We start from the raw sequence: 18,166 nt of genomic DNA, 5'->3' as shown, positions 1-18,166 counted from the left end.
TGTAGGTCGGCGGCGGCAGCTCTGAATGGACCCCTAGCCTGGGAACCTCCATATGCCTTCGATGCAGCCCTAGAAAAGGCAAAAAGACACACACACACACACACACAAAATCATCTGTAGCATCTCCTGGATTTGACCATTAGCAGGCATTGGCAAGCTGTGTGAGTTGTGGTGGGACCTGTGGATATCCTTGCTTTGTCCCTGCTCTGAGCCCTGGGAAGCTGACCTGTAGAGGCAGCATCAGTGGATTTCCTGGTCTGATGGTTTCAGGCTGGGCTTGGCCGAAGAAATCAGAGGGCAGGAGGAGAGGTACCTATTCTCTCCACCTCCCTTGAGATTGGTCACCACAGGCTGGCTGCTTTCCTTGATAAAGGCCACCACTCCTGTTGGGTGGCCTTGTCCACACAGTACTCTCTCAGGCTCTGCTCCTGTACAAGTTCCTTCCCATTTTCCTGCAGGCCTAGGGCAGCAACAGCTTCCTGCTGTTACCAGCCTCTGAGGGGCCACGCTTGTCTGTTGGCTTCCCTGTATCCTGTGAGCAGCTTTGTAAATAGTCTTTATATTAAATAAACTCTCTTCAAATGAGCCATTTTGAGTGAACCCTTTGTTTCCTGCTGGCACTCTAAGTGATGCAGGACGAAATCCAGACTGTAGTGAGATGGGGAACAAGGGGGAGACAAGGGAAGATAAACTATTAATTTAAGAACGACCATAGGAAAGTATAGAGAATATAAAACTGCATACCTATGATGCAAAGGAAAAAAAGATATTTGATCATTTTGCTTCATATTTTTTGAAAAGGAATAAAATGAAAATGAGGTTTTTGTTTTCCATCCCAACTCCTCTCTCTTCTTTTATTCTGTTCCAAAATATACTTGTATTAAATTTAAAAATGCATTTCAGTAAGAGATCTGCAGTGAATGACTATGCATTCTGGGACGTTTCACAACTCCTAGGACAGGGCCAACATTCATGGAAGGATCTAAGAGAATTTGCATCTAATCACAGTTTGTAGCAAGTGTCTTTCTTCCTTTCTTCTTTTTTTGGTCTTTTTAGGGCCACACCCACACATATGGAGGTTCCCAGGCTAGGGATTGCATTGGAACTGGAGCCGCTGGCCTACGCCACTGCCACAGCAACACCAGATCCAAGCTGCATCTGCAACCTACACCACAGCTCAGAGCAACGCCGGATTGTTAACCCACTAAGCAAGGCCAGGGATTGAACCTGTGTCTTCATGGATACTAGTCAGATTTGTTTCTGCTGAGCCACAACAGGAACTCCTGTAGTGAGTTTCTGATCATCAACTGGTGAGTTACACTGAGCACATCATTACTGTCGCCTGTGTGGGGAAAGGGCTTTGGGAAAAGGGGAAAAAAGCAAGCTCTAGCCTCAAATCAGAGTTCATTACCACGAGCATCTATCAACAGCCTATACAGTACAGTTTCAAGAAAGTAAACAAGTTAAGGAAAGCACAGAGCTCTTTAGAACTTTAAACACATTTTCTTGCCGTATTTAGGGGGAACGCTCCATCTACAACTGGCAGTCATGAAAAGGTTCCTCCTTGGGGCAACATGGTCCCAGGACTAGGATGACCCCGTGGGACTCAGGGGAGCCTGAAGACTGGGGAGGAGGCTTTTCCTTGGTTTCAGCTGGAGACAATCTTATAACACAATCCATGGCCCTGCAGTGTCCTCCTGCCATCTGGCATAACACTTAATGTAGTCCTCAGCTTTATTCTGGAAGTCCTCCTTGTCCCACAAATGATGTTCTGCAGCTTCAATATTTAGTGAATCATCACAAAGAGATGATGATCAAAAGATCCAGTAAACAAAGATTTTAATCCCCAAGCAACATCCTTCATTATCCTCGTGGGAGCCTAGTCTGTGCCATCAATCAAATGTCTGCTCAGCCAACTTAGATATATTTCACCTGTCTCTGCTATGATGGGGTGCCAGATCCTGGTCAAAAATTTCGTTTTGGGAGGCACCATGTTGTGTGCATGGGGAACTTCCGTTTCACACCAAAATTTTCCACCCTGATAGTAACCCTCCTCTGGGGTTACAGTTAGCTGAAAGCAAAGACGCTTGTTTGGATCAGGAAAATGCACTTTATGCATACAAAGCAAATTGGCTTCATGTTCTGCAACCTTTTTAATAAGCAGCCTGTCTCTCACAGAAACCTGTCGAGTGGAGCTAGAGACTGTGGCTGACTTCTGGGACCCTTCGAAACAGTCATCCCACTTCAGTTTGCTTGCCAGCGTCAACATTACTGCTACCTTTACCCTGGGCACAGGCGATGCGGGAGGGCGGGCGCCCAACACCACGTCTGGCATCAGAGACAGGAGGCTGCTCCTCTTTTATCTCTCTACAGAGTCCACTACTCTCATGAATTATGTATGCACTCTTATAGCCCCCCTTTCTCTTTTTATGCTTTTACTGTGAGTGTGTATTAGAATTTACCTAAGTGCTGCCATACTGAATATATTACTTAGCAGCCCCCTTCTTTTTTCTTTTTTTTTTTTTTTGTCTTTTGAGGGCCGCACCCGCGGCATATGGAGGTTCCCATGCTAGGGATCTAATCAGAGCTGTAGCTGCCAGCCTGCGCCAGAGCCACAGCAACTTGGGATCTGAGCCACCTCTGTGACCTACACCACAGCTCATGGCAACGCCAGATCTTTAACCCACTGAGAGAGGCCAGGGATCGAACCCACAACCTCATGGTTCCTAGTCGGATTCGTTAACCACTGAGCCATGATGGGAACTCCGCAGCCCCCTTCTTGAATGCATTTTTTTCTTTCTTCTTCTTCTTCTTTTGGATATATGGGCTTTTAAATTGAGGCATAGTTAATTTACAATGTTGTGTTAGTTTCAGAAGTAAAGTAATTCAGTTTACATATATATATATATATATATTCTTGTTCAGATTCTTTTCCATTCTAGGTTATTAAAAGATACTGAATATAGTTCTCCATGCTATAAGTAGGTCCCTGTTGACTATTTTATATATGGTAGTGTGTGTGTTAATCCCAGACTCCTAATTTGTCTCCCAATCCTGTTATCCCATAAGATAACCATAAATTTGTTTTCTATGTCTGAGTCCATTTCTGTGTTGTAAATAAGTTTATATTTTTTAGATTCCACATTCAAGTGATATCATGATATTTGTCTCTCTGTGTTACTCACTTCACTTATTATAATAATCTCTAGGTCCATCCATGTTGCTGCAAATGGCATTATTTCATTCTTTTCATGGCTGAGTAATATTCCATTGTGTTTATCAATAAAACAGTTTTGAGAACTATCCATGTTGACATTTATAGAGCTAGGCTGTTTTAACTGTTCCATAGTATTTCATTTTTTGGTATCAATTTATTTATTTCCTATTAATGGACACTTTTATGATTTGAGTTCTTCTCCTAGTATAAATAATACTGTAATAAACATCTTTGTACCTTTCTCCTGATGTATGAGTCTTTGCTCCAGGGTATATACATAGAAGAGGAATTAATGAGGATAGGATTTGCGCATTTTTAACTATACTACACAGTACAAAATTGACACCTTTCCTAACCCCCTGCAAGTAGTTCTACAAACTTCCATAAGCAGTGGGTACAAGTTTTTGTTTCTTCATTTCATGGTCAATATTTTATGTTGTTGGAGTTTATGATTTAAAAAATCTGATGATTGTAAAATCAGTATGCCAGAAACACAGTATACAACTACTGCCATTAGACATAAATATATGTTTTTTGAATAAAGAAGTATAAGCAAAATGAAGTAGCTTAGGAACCATTCCCAGTTAAAGGAATAGGAGAATTCCCCCGGAAGGAGCAAACAACAAAACAGACCTCTGCAATCTAACAGACACAAAGTTTAAAAAGGATATAGTGAAAATACTGAAGGAAATAAGAGTGTATATGAAGAAATTAAGAGCAGATATGAACAGTAATGTGGATTACTTTAGAAAGGAAGTGGAAAATATAAGGAGGAGACAAGAAAAATTAGAAAATTAATTTGCAGAGTCACAAGCTGCATTAAAGGCATTGGAGAGCAGAATGAATAGTCCAAAGGGACAAATAAGTGACTTGGAAGATAGAATAATGGAAATTACCCAATCAGGACAGCAGACAAATGAAAAAAAAATGAAAGCAATATAAGAGATCTATGGGTAATATAAAGTGGGCCAACCTATGCATAATAGGTATTCCAGAAGAAGAAGAAAAAGAAAAGGGGATTGAAAATATATCTGAAGAAATCATGGTTGAAAACTTTCCAAATATAAAGGAATCAATATCAAGATACAGGAAGTACAGAAGACCCCCAAACGAGTTGAACCCACAAAGACCCACATCAAGACATATTATAATAAAAATGGCAAAAATTTAAAGGAGATGATTCTAAAGGCAAGAGGAAAACAAAGAGTTAATTACAAAGGAACCCCTGGAAGGTTATCAGCTGATTTCTCTACAGAAATAGTACAGGCCAGAAGAGAATGACAAGATATATTCAAAGTTCTAAAAGGGAAAAATTGGCAGCCTAGAATACTCTACCCAGCAAGAATATCATTTAAAATAGGAGAAATAAAGAATTTCTCCAACAAACAAAAACTAAAAGAGTTTTTAAACCCAATCAAAAAGAAATACTGAAAGGGCTCCTCTAACTGAAAAAAAAAAGCAGCAAAAAGAAATAGGATAGAGGAAATCACAATTGGAAAGCAATCACTTAAATAAGCCAGGATACAGATCTAAAAGGAAAAAACAAAACAAAACAAAACCCTATTGTAAAAGTGACAATAAACACAAGGAACAGCAAAAGGACAAACATAAATTTGTTAAAAAAAGACTTTAAAATAAAAAAATGTGGGAAAGAAAAGTAAGTAAATCTAGACTCTTTTTTAGAATATGTTTGCGCTTACATGACTATTAGGTTAAAGCAAGCAGATATAGGAAGGGGTTAACATACTTGAAAAACAGGGCAATCACAATTCCAAACCAAAAAAATACATTCACAACAACTAAAAAGAGGAGGACACAAACATAAAAGGAAATCATCTAGCTAAAAAAAGGAACAAAGGAGAAACATAGAATCAACTGGAAAACAAGATTTAAAATGGAAATAAATATATATTTATCAATAATTACCTTAATTATCAATGGACTGAATGCTCCAGTCAAAAGACATAGAGTGGCAGACTAAATAAAAAAAAAAAAAAAGCCTACAATATGCTGCCTATAAGAGACTCACCTTAGGGCAAAGGACACACATAATTGAAAGTGAGGAGATGGAAAAAGATTTCCTATGAATGGAAAGACAGGAAAGCAGGAGTTTCAATGTTCGTATTAGACAAGACAGACTTTAAAACAAAGGCAGTAAAGAAAGACAAAGAAGGATGCTATTTAATGACAAACAAATATTAATGAGAAAAGGATCAATTCAAGAAGAGGATTATTACACTTGTCAATATTTTGCCCCTAATATAGGAGCACCCAAATACATAAAACAAATACTAAAGACATAAAAGGAGAAATTGATGTGAATACAATAATAGCAGGAGATTTTAACACCCCACTCACATCAATGGACAGAACCCCTAGACAGTAAATCAATAAGGCAATAGAGATCCTAAATGACACAATAGAAGTTAGACTTAATCGATATTTTCAGGACACTACATCCAATCAGAATATATATTCTTTTCAAGCACACATGGAACATTTTCAAGGATTGACCACATACTGGGGCACAAAACTAACCTCAACAAATTTAAGAGCATAGACATTGTTTCAAGCATCTTCTCTGACTACAATAGTATGAAACTAGCACAGGAAAAGAAATGAGACAAAAAAAAAAAAAACGACTACAGGGAGACTAAACAGCATGCTACTAAAAAACCAATGGGTCAATGAGGAAATCCAAAGGGAAATTTAAAAAAATACCTCAAGACAAATGACAATGCAAACATAAGCATTCAGGAGTTCCCATCAAGGTGCAGCAGAAATGAATCTGAATAGTATCCATGAGGATGCATGGTTGATCCCTGGCTTCACTCAGTGGGTTGGGGATCCAGCATTGCCATGAGCTGTGGTGTAGATCACAGACTCAGCTCAGATCCTGGTTGCTGTGGCTGTGGCATAGGCTGGCAGCTGTAGCTCCTATTTGACCCCTAGCCTGGGAACTTCCAAATGCCATGGGCATGGCCGTAAAAAGCAAAAAATCAAAAAAAACCAAAAAACAGAAAACAACAAAAAACACAACTATTCAAAATATATGGGATGCCACAAAAGCAGTTCTTAGAGGGAAGTTCACAGCAGTACAGGCCTTCCTCAAAAAAGAAGAAAAATCTCAAATCAACAACTTAACCTACCACCTAAAAGAATTAGAAAAGAAGAACAAACAAAATGTAAGTTCAGCAGAAGGAAGGAAATTGTAAAGATTGGAGAAGAAATCAATAAAATAGAGATTCAAAAAACAATAGAAAAAAATAAAACCAAGAGCTGGCTCTTTGAAAGGGTAAACAAAATTGACAAACCTCTAGCCAGACTCACCAAGAAGACAGAGAGAGAGACCCCACATAAACGAAATAAGAAATGAAAAAAAGAGAAATCTCAGCAGATACAGCAGAAATACAAAGAAAAAAAAAGAGAATATGCTACCGTATTTTACAACCTAGAAGAAATGGAAAACTTTCTAGAGACATGCAGCCCACCAAAACTGACTCAAGAGGAAATAGATCATTTGAACAGACAATGACTAGAAATGAAATTGAATATATAATAAAAACACTCCCTACAAACAAAAGTCTAGGACCAGATGGCTTCATAGGTGAATTCTACCAAACATACAAAGGAAAACTTATACCCAACCTTCTTAGAACTTTTCCAAAAGGCTGAAGTAGAAACACTCCCAAAGACATTCTATGAAGCCACCATCATCCTAATACCAAAATTAGACAAAGATACTACCAAACAACAAAATTATAGGCCAGTATCTTTGATGAATAGACTCAAAAATTCAACAAAATTTTAGCCAACAGAATCCAATAACACATAAAAAAGATCATACAGCACAACTAAGTGGGTTTCATCCCAAGTTCACAAGGATGGTTCAATATATGCAAAATCAATCAGTGTTATACACCACATTAACAAAAGAAAAGTCAAAAACCACATGATCATCTCAATGGATATAGAAAAATCTTTTGACAAAATCCAACATCCATTTATAAGAAAAATTCTTTACCAAAGTGGGTGTAGAGGGAACATATCTTACCATAATAAAAGCCATTTATGACAAACCCACAGCCAGTATAATATTCAAGGGTGAAAAATTGAAAGACTTCCTACGAAAAGCTGGCACAAGACAAGGATGCCCACTCTCACTACTCAACATAGTATTGAAAGTCCGAGCCATAGCGATAAGACAAACCAAAGAAATAAAAGATATCCAAATTGGAAGAGAAGAGGTAAAATTGTCACTATATGCAGATGACATACTATATACATAAAACCCTAAGGAGTCCACAAAAAATTTACTCAAGCTGATCAACAAATTCAGCAAAATAGCAGGAGACAAGATTAACATTCAGAAATCGGTTGCATTTCTATATACTAACAATGAAATATTAGAAAAGGAGTATCAAAAAATACCTTTTAAAAAATCACACCCCCAAAATTAAATACCTGGGAATAAACCTGACCAAGGAGGTGAAAGACTTATATGCTGAAAACTATAAAACATTATATTTTTCAAGGAAATTTAAAGAGGATTCAAAGTAGAAAGATATCTCATGTTCCTGGATTGCAAGAATTAGTATCATTAAAATGGTCATACTACTCAAAGCAATCTGCAGATTTAATGTGATCCATATCAAATTACCCATGACATTTTTCACAGAACTAGAACAAACAATCTAAAAATTTATATGGAACCATGCAAGACCTAGAATTGCCAAAGCAATCCTGAGGAACAAAAACCAAGCAGGAGGCATAACTCTCCCAGACTCCAGGCAATATTACAAAGCTACAGTAATCAAACCAGTATGGTTCTGGTACCAAAACAGAAATTCAGACCAATGAAACAGAATAGAGAACCCAGAAATAAACCCAGACATCTATGGTCAATTAATATTTGACAAAGGAGGCAAGAATATAAAATGGGGAAATGACAGTCTCTTCAACAAGTGGTGGGGAAAACTGGACAGCTGCATGTAAGTCAATGAAACTAGAACACACCTTCACGTCATGCACAAAAATAAACTCAAAATGGCTTAAAGATTTAAACATAAGACAAGATAGCATAAAACTCCTAGAAGAGAACACAGGCAAAACATTCTGACATCAATTGTACAAATGTTTTCTTAGGTTGGTCACCCAAGGCAATAGAAAAACAAAAATAAACCAATGGTACCTAATCAAACTTACAAGCTTTTGCACACCAAAGGTAACCATTTAAAAAAAAAAGAAAGAAAAAGACAGCCTATGAAATGGGAGAAAATAGTTTTAAGTGACGCAAGTGACAAGGGCTTAATCTCCAAAGCAAAAAATGGGCAGAAGACCTAAATAGACATTTCTCCAAAGAAGACATACAGATGGCCAACAGACACATGAAAAAATGCTCAGCATCACTAATTATTAGAAAAATGCAAATCGAAACTGTAAAGAGGTACCACCTCACGCTGGTCAGAATGGCTATCATTAGCAAGTCTACAAATAAATGCTGGAGAGTGTGTAGAGAAAAGGGAACCCTCTTGCACTGTTGGTAGGAATGTAAACTGGTACAACCACTATGGAAAACAATATGGAGGTACCTCAGAAAACTAAATATAGAACTACCACATGACCCAGCAATCCCATTCCTAGGCATATATCTGGACAAAACTTTCATTCACAAAGATACATGCACCCCTATGTTCACAGTGGCACTATTCACAATAGCCAGGACATGGAAACAACCTAAATATCCATCAACAGATTAATGGATTAAGAAGACTTGTTACATGTACACAATGAATACTACTCAGCCATAAAAAAGAACAAAATAATGCCATATGCAGCAACATGGATGCAACTAGAGATTCTCATGCTAAGGTGAAGTAAATCAGAGAAATACAGATACCATGATACCACTTACATGTGGAATCTGAAATACGGTATAGATGAACCCATCTACAGAACAGAAAGCGACCCACAGACATGGCAACCCACAGACATGGACAGCAGACTTGTTGCCAAGAGGAAGGTGGACGGAGTGGGATGGACTGGGATTTCAGGGTTAATTGACTCAAACTGTTACATTTAAAATGGTCCTGCTGTATACCACAGGGAACTATGTCCAATCACTTGTGATGGAACATGAGGAAAGATAATACAAGAGAGAGAGTTTGTATAGATGTATGACTGGGTCACTTTGCATACAGCAGAAATTGATAGAAAAATGTAAATCAAATATAATAAAACATTTTTTATAGTAGGACAGGGTCTAACACAGGGAATTATAGGCTTTCACAATTCTGGGAAAGCTGCAGGAAGGATGGTGGTTAGGGTCTCTTTTGAGGAACCTGGAAGGGCAGGAATCACAAAGATACTGCCTTTGATCTCAGCTGTCTATAAAGCCAATGGAAGATTCTCATACCACCCAAAAGCTGTAGTTAAAATCCCACGTCAACCATCCCATCTGCTGCCGCCCATACTTCTGCCCTACCTGCTTCTAGAAAACACTGGCTTCTCCTTCTCTTCTCTACCAGATTTCATGCAAGCCCTTTCATTAGTGGAGTTTAAGAGAACATGTACTCCTGTGGGAAAAGACAGATATGATACCAAATATTCACAAAGAGCAACTGGCAGGGTTCTCAATAAACCCTCCCCCTATACATAGGTGATTTTATTATGGAACTTTGTGGTATTACATTCTGCTCCTATCAGAGGCAGACATCATAAGAACTGGTACGATAGCTATAATTTCATAGATTTTATATAGGGCAACAATATTAAGCACCCATCTTACCTTCCAAAATCACCCAGTATGTGAGCAAGTCTTTTGGAAGAGTAACAGAAAAGGAAGGTAAAGATCCATTTGCTGTTCTCAAGCAAGCAAGCATTGTTCATTCAACAAACTGACTGAGAGCCTACTATGTGTTCACATCAGAAACCTGAGGAAAGGAGAACTTGATACAGATTCGGATATAATGTAGTTGAGGAAGAAAATTCTGCAGAGAAATGCTAAGTACAGCATTCAAGATAGAGATTACTGATGGGGAGAGTGAGGACACAGGCAGGAATAATTGTATAAGAAGTCTTTTAAAGTGGATGAAATGTACATGTTTGCATATTTTATTTTTTACCTTTTTCCCTCTAGCTGAAATATGTCACAATAAAACTTTTATTTTAAAAGAACTGTGCAGGGTCTGTATCTTTGGGGAGCTTACATTTTAATGGAAGAGGACACACATGACGTAGACTAAGCAGTCAAAAATTGATGTGGGGCTGGGAGTTCCCGTCGCGGCGCAGTGGTTAATGAATCCGACTAGGAACCATGAGGTTTCAGGTTTGATCCCTGGCCTTGCTCAGTGGGTTAAGGATCTGGCGTTGCTGTGAGCTGTGGTGTAGGTTGCACATGTGGCTCAGATCTGGCATTGCTGTGGCTGTGGCCAGCAGCTACAGCTCCGATTGGACCCCCAGCCTGGGAACCTCCATATGCCACAGGAGCAGCCCTAGAAAAGGCAAAAAAAAAAATTGATGCAGGGCTGAGCTGTTCTCTTGGATTAAAAAGTTTTCCAGGAACCAATCTTTGTGTAGCTAATCAGTTAGATGAACAAGAGAAATTATGTATGGACTTGGGAATAAAAGAAAAATTAATGTTGGTATAAACTTTCACTTTTAATCAAGGTGTTCATATTGGACATCTTTCTTGCTTTGGGAGGGAAGAGAGAATAAAGCTAAAGCCCCACCTCGTGTTTTCCATGATTCTAATATCCAACAGAACAAACACTCTATAGACCAAGATCGCAAGTACAAAAGGATGAGCAGCACGGGAGAGGTCTAGCACAGCAGAAGGAAAGGGAAACAAAAAGAAGGGAAAAGTGAGCATTCAAAATTTACTTACACATAAGGCTATGTACTAGATTCCATGGCAAGTTAAAAGATAAGACATGTCCCATGGCCTCAAGGGACTTGAGATAGGATTTGCCCAAAGTCTCAGAAGTACCTAGAAAGATGCCAAGTTTGCCCTGTGTTTTACAAGAATGGTCTCATTTCATTCACACACTAACCCCACAAGGCAAGCCCTTCTGAGTCCATGTTTCTGGTGAGGAAACTGAGGCACAAAGAAGTTGCATAACTTGCTCCCTTCCAGCAAGAAGTGGAGCTGGGAGTTTATATCCACACCATTCTTAACTGCTGCCCTCTCTAGGGCAGAAAGGCTTTAGTGGACAATGGAATGCGTGTCGCCTAGAAAAATTTGTCTCTAGCAGTTAGAAGCAGAATTCACTCATTCCTCAGCCTCCTCCCAGGTCCCACAGATGTATTTTTTAACTCTATACTATTTTTAAAATTCTATTTCTTTCTTCTCTTGCCTTCCCTAGTTCCCTTTCTCCATGCTCATCTTCTCTTTCTATCCTGCTCCTCTCCCAAAGCCTGTAATACATACATAGCAAATAGTAATCGATGCTTTGTTTTCCAACTTGTCTTTTCTTTCTTGGGCCTGTGCTTGGAAGACATCAAATAGGTAACCCATCACACTGATATTTTTCCCTCTGTCCTGCATCATTCCTATTAGCTTACATAGTTAAGTACCCTCATCTTTAAAAAAAAAAAAAAAGTAACTATTTTTTAAAAACCTATCTTTGACCACAGGTGCGCCTGCAACCCTATTTCCCTATTCCCCATTTCCAGCCCCAACCTTTTTTTTTTTTTTTTTTTTTTTTTTAATGCTTAAGGTGGGGTGGGTGGAAGGAACGGAAAGACTTTTCAGGAAAAGGGAGCAGCATGAGTAACAGCATCAAGGTGGGAATAAACCTGCAGCCCCAACCTTTTTAACCAGCTGCTATTTCACATCTAATTTGAATGTTTCCAAATTAACATGCCCCTGGGGCAAGCCTTTGTTTCTGCAGCCACTTCCTTGCGTCTCCCAGCTTTCCCTATCTGGCAAGTAGCTCCTACAGGAGCCCAAAGAGTCTGGGCATCATCCATTCCTTAGTCTCCCACAATGACCCACCAACAAGATCTCTCTACTGGGTCTCTAACACACCCCAAACCCAGCTGCTCCTCTCTCTTTATCCTCATCCAAGCCACCTTTATCTTTTACCAAAATCACCATAGACACTTGGTATAATCCATTCTCCACGTGGTAGCCAGAGTAATGTTTTAAAATGCAAATCAGATAACAAGACTCCTCTGCTCAAAACCCTTCAGGAGTTCCTGCTGTGGCACAATGGGTTAAGAATTCCATAGCAGCAGCTTGGGTCACTGCACAGACTTGCGTTCAGTCCCTACCCTGGGAGAGTGGGTTAAAGATCTGGATTTGCCACAGCTGTCGTGCAGGACAGCAGCTGTGGCTCGGACTCAATTTTTGGCCCAGAACTTCCATATGCCATGGGTTTGGCCATAAAACAAAATTAAATCTTCAAAGTCATTCCATCACGTTTAGCATAACTTCTGGCTTCCAAGGCTCTTCATGACAAGGTTTCTGGTCCTCCCTCTGACCAGGTCACCCTCTCCCCTGCTCTCCGAGCCTGAGCCACAGTTGCTAGCTTTCTGTTCCTCGTGCAGGTTAAGGTTTGGTGCTTTGGCACTCTTTGCTCCCTCTCCCTGGAATATGGATTCCCTTGATCTTCCATCGATGGCTTCTTCCCCACCTTTGAGTCTCAATTCAAATGTCATCTTCTCAGAGGGGCCTTCCCTTACCACCCAGCTGAAAACATTTACTCGTCTATTCTCTATCACCCTGTCCTGTTTGACCTCATATTAGCCCTCATTACTACCTAGTGTTGCATCGCTTTGGGAGTCTATCCATATTAGAACACACAAGCTCTGTGAGAACTAGAACCTTGTCTTTCTTATGTTTTGCTATATGCTCAGCCCCTAGAATGGCACACCAATATTTAATAAATTAGTGAAAGATAAGAACCTTGAAACCTAGGACTGTTATGACTCATCAACTTCTATACAACTTTTCTCTATTGCCTAATGACCATTGCTCCATACCTTATGAGCTCTCAAAGTGTGACTCATGATGACAAAAGCATAGAATATAAATTTTCCTTAAAAATTCTGGAGCTACGAAGGGAAAGCGATCTTTTTTTTTTTTTTTTTTTTTTTTTTCCTTTTCTAGGGCTGCACCCGCGGCATGTGGAGGTTCCCAGGCTAGGGGTCTAATCAGAGCTGTAGCTGTGAAGCCTACGCCAGAGTCACAGCAACGTGGGATCTGAGCCACATCTGCAACCTACACCACAGCTCATGGCAATGCCAGATCCTTAACCCACTGAGCAAGGCCAGGGATCAAACCCACAACCTCATGGTTCCTAGTCGGATTTGTTTCCACTGTGCCACGATGGGAACTCCCGGAAAGCGATCTTAATGTATGCTTTCACTTTCATGAAAAGAAGTTTTTTTATTTAATTTTTTTAGGGGGGATGAGAGGCTTCCGAATTTTCAGCTTTCATTAATTTTGTCTGTCGCTCCTAATGAAAACTTCTGATGAAAATCCGCTGTGATAAAATAGTTATGCTAACTGCAATCCCCCAAACATGGGAATCTTTTCTAGGTTTGGGGTGCAAACCTTTGAACCAATAAGTGGTTGTCAAGTCCCAAGGGCAAAACATTCCCCAAAGCCCTTCGTCTGCCACGCGCTTACCCTCCTCCTCTTCCACCCTGTGAACTGCAGGAACAGGGAGTCGTTAGCTGTTTTGAGAACTCTTCTACCAAGAAACAGTGTCAAGAAATTCCATGCCCTAAAGAATTTTCTAGGGTTTTCCAGTCTGTATTATGAAACACTTTTAAAAAGTGGGTTATAGGCATTTTTCTATCCACTCTGTATAACTCGAATAGATTGTGTAATGCCTCATGAAGGGCCTGGATGCTCACCACCCACATCTCCCGTCTAAAACTAGGTTATGAGTAAAATGAAAACTCTGCAAAAAAAAAAAAAAATCCTTCTGCTTCTCATAAAGTCCTCAGCTCAATTCATATCTCACAGGCATAAAATCCAGATCGTATAAAGAGGTTAAGAACCTATAATAATTACTATCCAGTTCATAATGAACAGTAACAGACACTCCCTTTAAAATTGTGGAAATTCTCATTTCCACACGAAAGCCAAGAGAACACTGGCATGACGTCAGCAGGCGAGAAGACTGAAAGGATGCTTTCCTCATTTACCCAATAGCTCTTGCCCTCCTTCATCCTGGACAAAAGCAAGCCTGCCGCACCTGGGGTTCAGGGAAAATTAGGGTGGAGGAGGGGTAGGATGGAATGGAGAGGCTTTATCTAGTCTGGGAAAGTGCCCAAGTGGAAACAATTGAATACCCAATCATTTTCCCAGGAGGCTGGCAGAGTTCTCCGTAGACTGTTAAGCGTCAACCACTCTGCAAACTCTATGAAGAGATCTTTAAGGCCCTGCATTTTCCCCCTTCTGGGGAAATGTCTTCACTCCAAGAGGTTAGCCTGGGAAGATATATCCTTATCTTCAAACCACCACAACAAAGCCCCTAGTCCCCGCAGAGTGAAATTCCTGTGCTCCACCCTAATTGAGTTTAGGAAACTGATAAGACAGCTGTGAAAATAGAGTGAAAAACATTCACTCTCATTCAAATCAGCTGGCACAGTTTGCCCCTTTTTAAGAAGCGACTAGGAGGTTATTTTCCATTTTTTAAAATAGTTATAGACCAAAACACAATTACGCAACTACACTTCAATTGCAAAGTGAAATTGTCCACCCATGAGATCATATGTAGCTCATATGTATGTGTTTATTTAAAACTCTATATTTTAAAACATCCACCAAATAGAATACAATCAACTCCACGTACTCAATACCCAGCTTCAATGATTATCCACATAAATCCATTCCCCTTTAATATTCTTACAATAAAACACAAAAGGCTGCTGTGAGAAATATGCACATGTGTCTTACAGGCTGTAACATTTGTTAAGATACATAATAACTTCTTTAGAGTTTGGGGGCAAAAGACTAAAACTTCGCAAATTCTGACTAATTGGCTACAACTCTGCCCCAACTATTGAAAAAGCTGCACTATACAATTTTTAAAAGGCAGTTTTATCACTTTCAAGTTAGAGTATCATAAAAGCGTTGCCAAGGAGAGGTCCTGTCAATTTCGCTGTAATGAACAAATGCACACGAATGATAACTATAAAGTTACTACCTTTGCATGCAAATAGGTGCTTCTAAAGTAATGAAAGATGTATTCATCAGCTCAGGCTGCCATAACAAAACACCATAGACAACAGAAATTAATTTTCTCACTGTTCTGGAGGCTGGAAGTCTGAAATCAGGATGCCAGCATGGTTGGGTTCTCTTCCTGGTTTGCGGACCAACTGAGCTCACGAGGCAGAGTGAAATCAAGCAAGCTCTCTGGTTTCCCATCTTGCAAGGACAGATCCACAGATCCCACCCTCCTGACCTCACCTAAACCTAATTATCTCTCAAAAACCCTGCTTCCAAATGCCATCACATTGGGGGATGGGGCTTTAACATACAAATTAAGGGGAAACAAAATTCAGAGCAAAAGACCTGTTTTTTCCCTTCAGTTTAAGATCTTCTTGACAAATTACAATGATGTAGACTTTATTTATTTGCCTAGCCAACACTTTTAATTCATGGTACAAATCCACACTTTGGACAAGTTCATAACAAACACCGCAAATTGCACATAAGATAAACTTACTCTTCTCTTTGGGGGTACATTTTCCCCTAAATAAACTGAGAAGGGGCAAGAAGTAATAAGAGGTAGGTAGGTTTTCTGCGTCTGCCCCTGGGCCTGAAAGTGGGGGCAGGGTGAGGGGCAAGCATAGCTGCTTTCACAACAAACAAGCTAGTTTAGGGTTTATAGAGTTAACGATCCAAGCTTGCCGGTAATATTCAAAGTAAATACTAAGATCTAAAAGCCTGAATTCAAACCTGGCTTGTGTCTTCCTAAAGAGCAGTCATTTTTTATTAACAGAAATTAGACTGCTTACCGAGAACCTGGAAAAAAATCCAAGCTTTCAAAACTCCCCTTGAATCTTCATGTGGGTAATGCATTATTCTGCTCCTGTTGTGCGGATGCCCAGCTGTTGGTGGCTAAACTCTCCTGGAAAGGTGACCCCACTTGGAGAAGTGAAGTCATGATGGCAGAGCACTGTCGAGTGCTCACCTTGGGATGAAAAGGGGCATCACTTCTCTTCATAAGGACGCTCTGCCTACTGATGAAAGTGCTTTGGGGTCTTCGGGGCCAAAATTTGGAACTAAGAACAGGAAAAAAGTACTTTGGGAAGGGTATTTGAGCTGCCAACACCCTGAGATATAACTTATGAATGAACTGGCCATAGTGAAATTTTGTCCTGATATTTTCCTGAGAGTGGAAAGTAAATATGGAAAATCAGAATGCTTAGCTTGAAGGGTAGCAACATATTACTTAGAATATGGCTCATGAGGATACACAGCCTTATTATATCGTATTATTGTTTGTGAGGCTACGAGTGTGGGCTTGGGATTTTAGGAAGTCCTGATTTCAGATCTTGACTCCAACACTGAGTAGCTGTGTGACCTCAGAATAATTTCTAAGCCTCCCCGTTTCTCATTTTGTCCTTTAAATCTATAAAATAGAGATAATACTACCTACCTTCACTAAGTAGTTGTAAGAAATAAATAAGATAATACATGTAAATAGCTTGGCATGGTATGCGGTATAAAGAGCCAAAGAAATGATGACTACTATTATTAGCTCAGCATAATTGAACTTCAACAATGATAATTAACCACACTTGCAAAAGCAGGAGTAAAAGATTGCTTTACTTATTTAACAACCAGAAACACCTTCTCAAGGGGAGGGAAGTGGATTTAGAAAACTCTTCTCAGTGTTGGTTTGCCTATCTTTGGGGTATTTTAAAAGGGTGGTAAGCAGTTTTTTGAAAACACTTTATAGTATCCTTCTGGTTCATATGTTTGGGGAGAGTATTTGCCACTAATATAAGAAGCTGTGTGGGAGTTCCCATTGTGGCACAGCAGGAACAAATCTGACTAGTGACCATGAGGTTGCAGGTTCGATCCCTGGCCTTGCTCAGTGGGTTAAGGATCTGGCGTTGCTGTGAGCTGTGGCGTAGGTCGCAGACATGGCTCAGGTCTGGCGTGGCTGTGGCTGTGGTGTAGGCTGGCAGCTGTGGCTCTGATTCAACCCCTAGCCTGGGAACCTCCATATGCTGCAGGTACGGCCCTAAAATGCAAAAGGAAAAGAAAAGAAACTGTGTTCTTTAAGTCTCACTTTGCAGACAATACTGGGAATATTTACCAAGCATTTTTCAGAAATCATTTAGGAGGTAAGAAATCCATTCAAGGTTCTGGGGATACATATATGGCGCAACCTCATGACTTAGGGGTCTCAGGGTAATATACAATACCACTAAAAATAATTGTTTACTTCCCCAGGGATATAGAAGTTGCCTGAATGGGCTTCTCTGACTACTGCAATCATAGTGAAAAGACCGGCTTGAGCTCACTGTAGCCTGGGGGTGCACCCAGGGAGAGAGCCCAGCCTACCTCTGCTTGCTTCTCATTTATGGCAAGGAAAGCAGTGTTTGCCTCAGAGGGTGTGAAATTCATCTGCTGATTTCAAGGGGAAAGCTGGAGGCTGAGGATTAAGTGAGAAGACCCGGCATCTTTCAGGAAAACATTGCGAAGTGGTCATAGGAAAATGACACTCTCGAGCCCTGTTTTCCATCAGTGAGGTGCTTGAGGAGAGTTGGTCTGATTAAGACAGAGAAAAAATTTCATGCACCGAAAAATGAGATGTGTAAGTCTTGCTTTGCAGGCTCCTTCTTCACTGTGGAGGAGCCTATGAAGAGCTGGGAAGGGTGGTGGAACACTGGCTACTTATGAACAGTGTAAATCAAGCTTTACTAATTTAATTCTAAAATAGGGGGGCGATTAGGAAATTTCGGAGTCAACGGCCTCGT

The 18,166-nt window shown here is 40.0% G+C and overlaps 1 pseudogene; it reads right to left on the bottom strand.

The window, feature by feature from the left end:
- On the bottom strand, positions 1,665-2,424 carry LOC100623949 (annotated as a pseudogene).

Source organism: Sus scrofa, chromosome 12, assembly GCF_000003025.6.
Source record: "Sus scrofa isolate TJ Tabasco breed Duroc chromosome 12, Sscrofa11.1, whole genome shotgun sequence".
In the NCBI taxonomy this organism is placed as follows: Eukaryota; Metazoa; Chordata; class Mammalia; order Artiodactyla; family Suidae; genus Sus; species Sus scrofa.
Note: the sequence above shows the minus strand (reverse complement) of the source record. Positions and strands in the feature narration are given on the sequence as shown.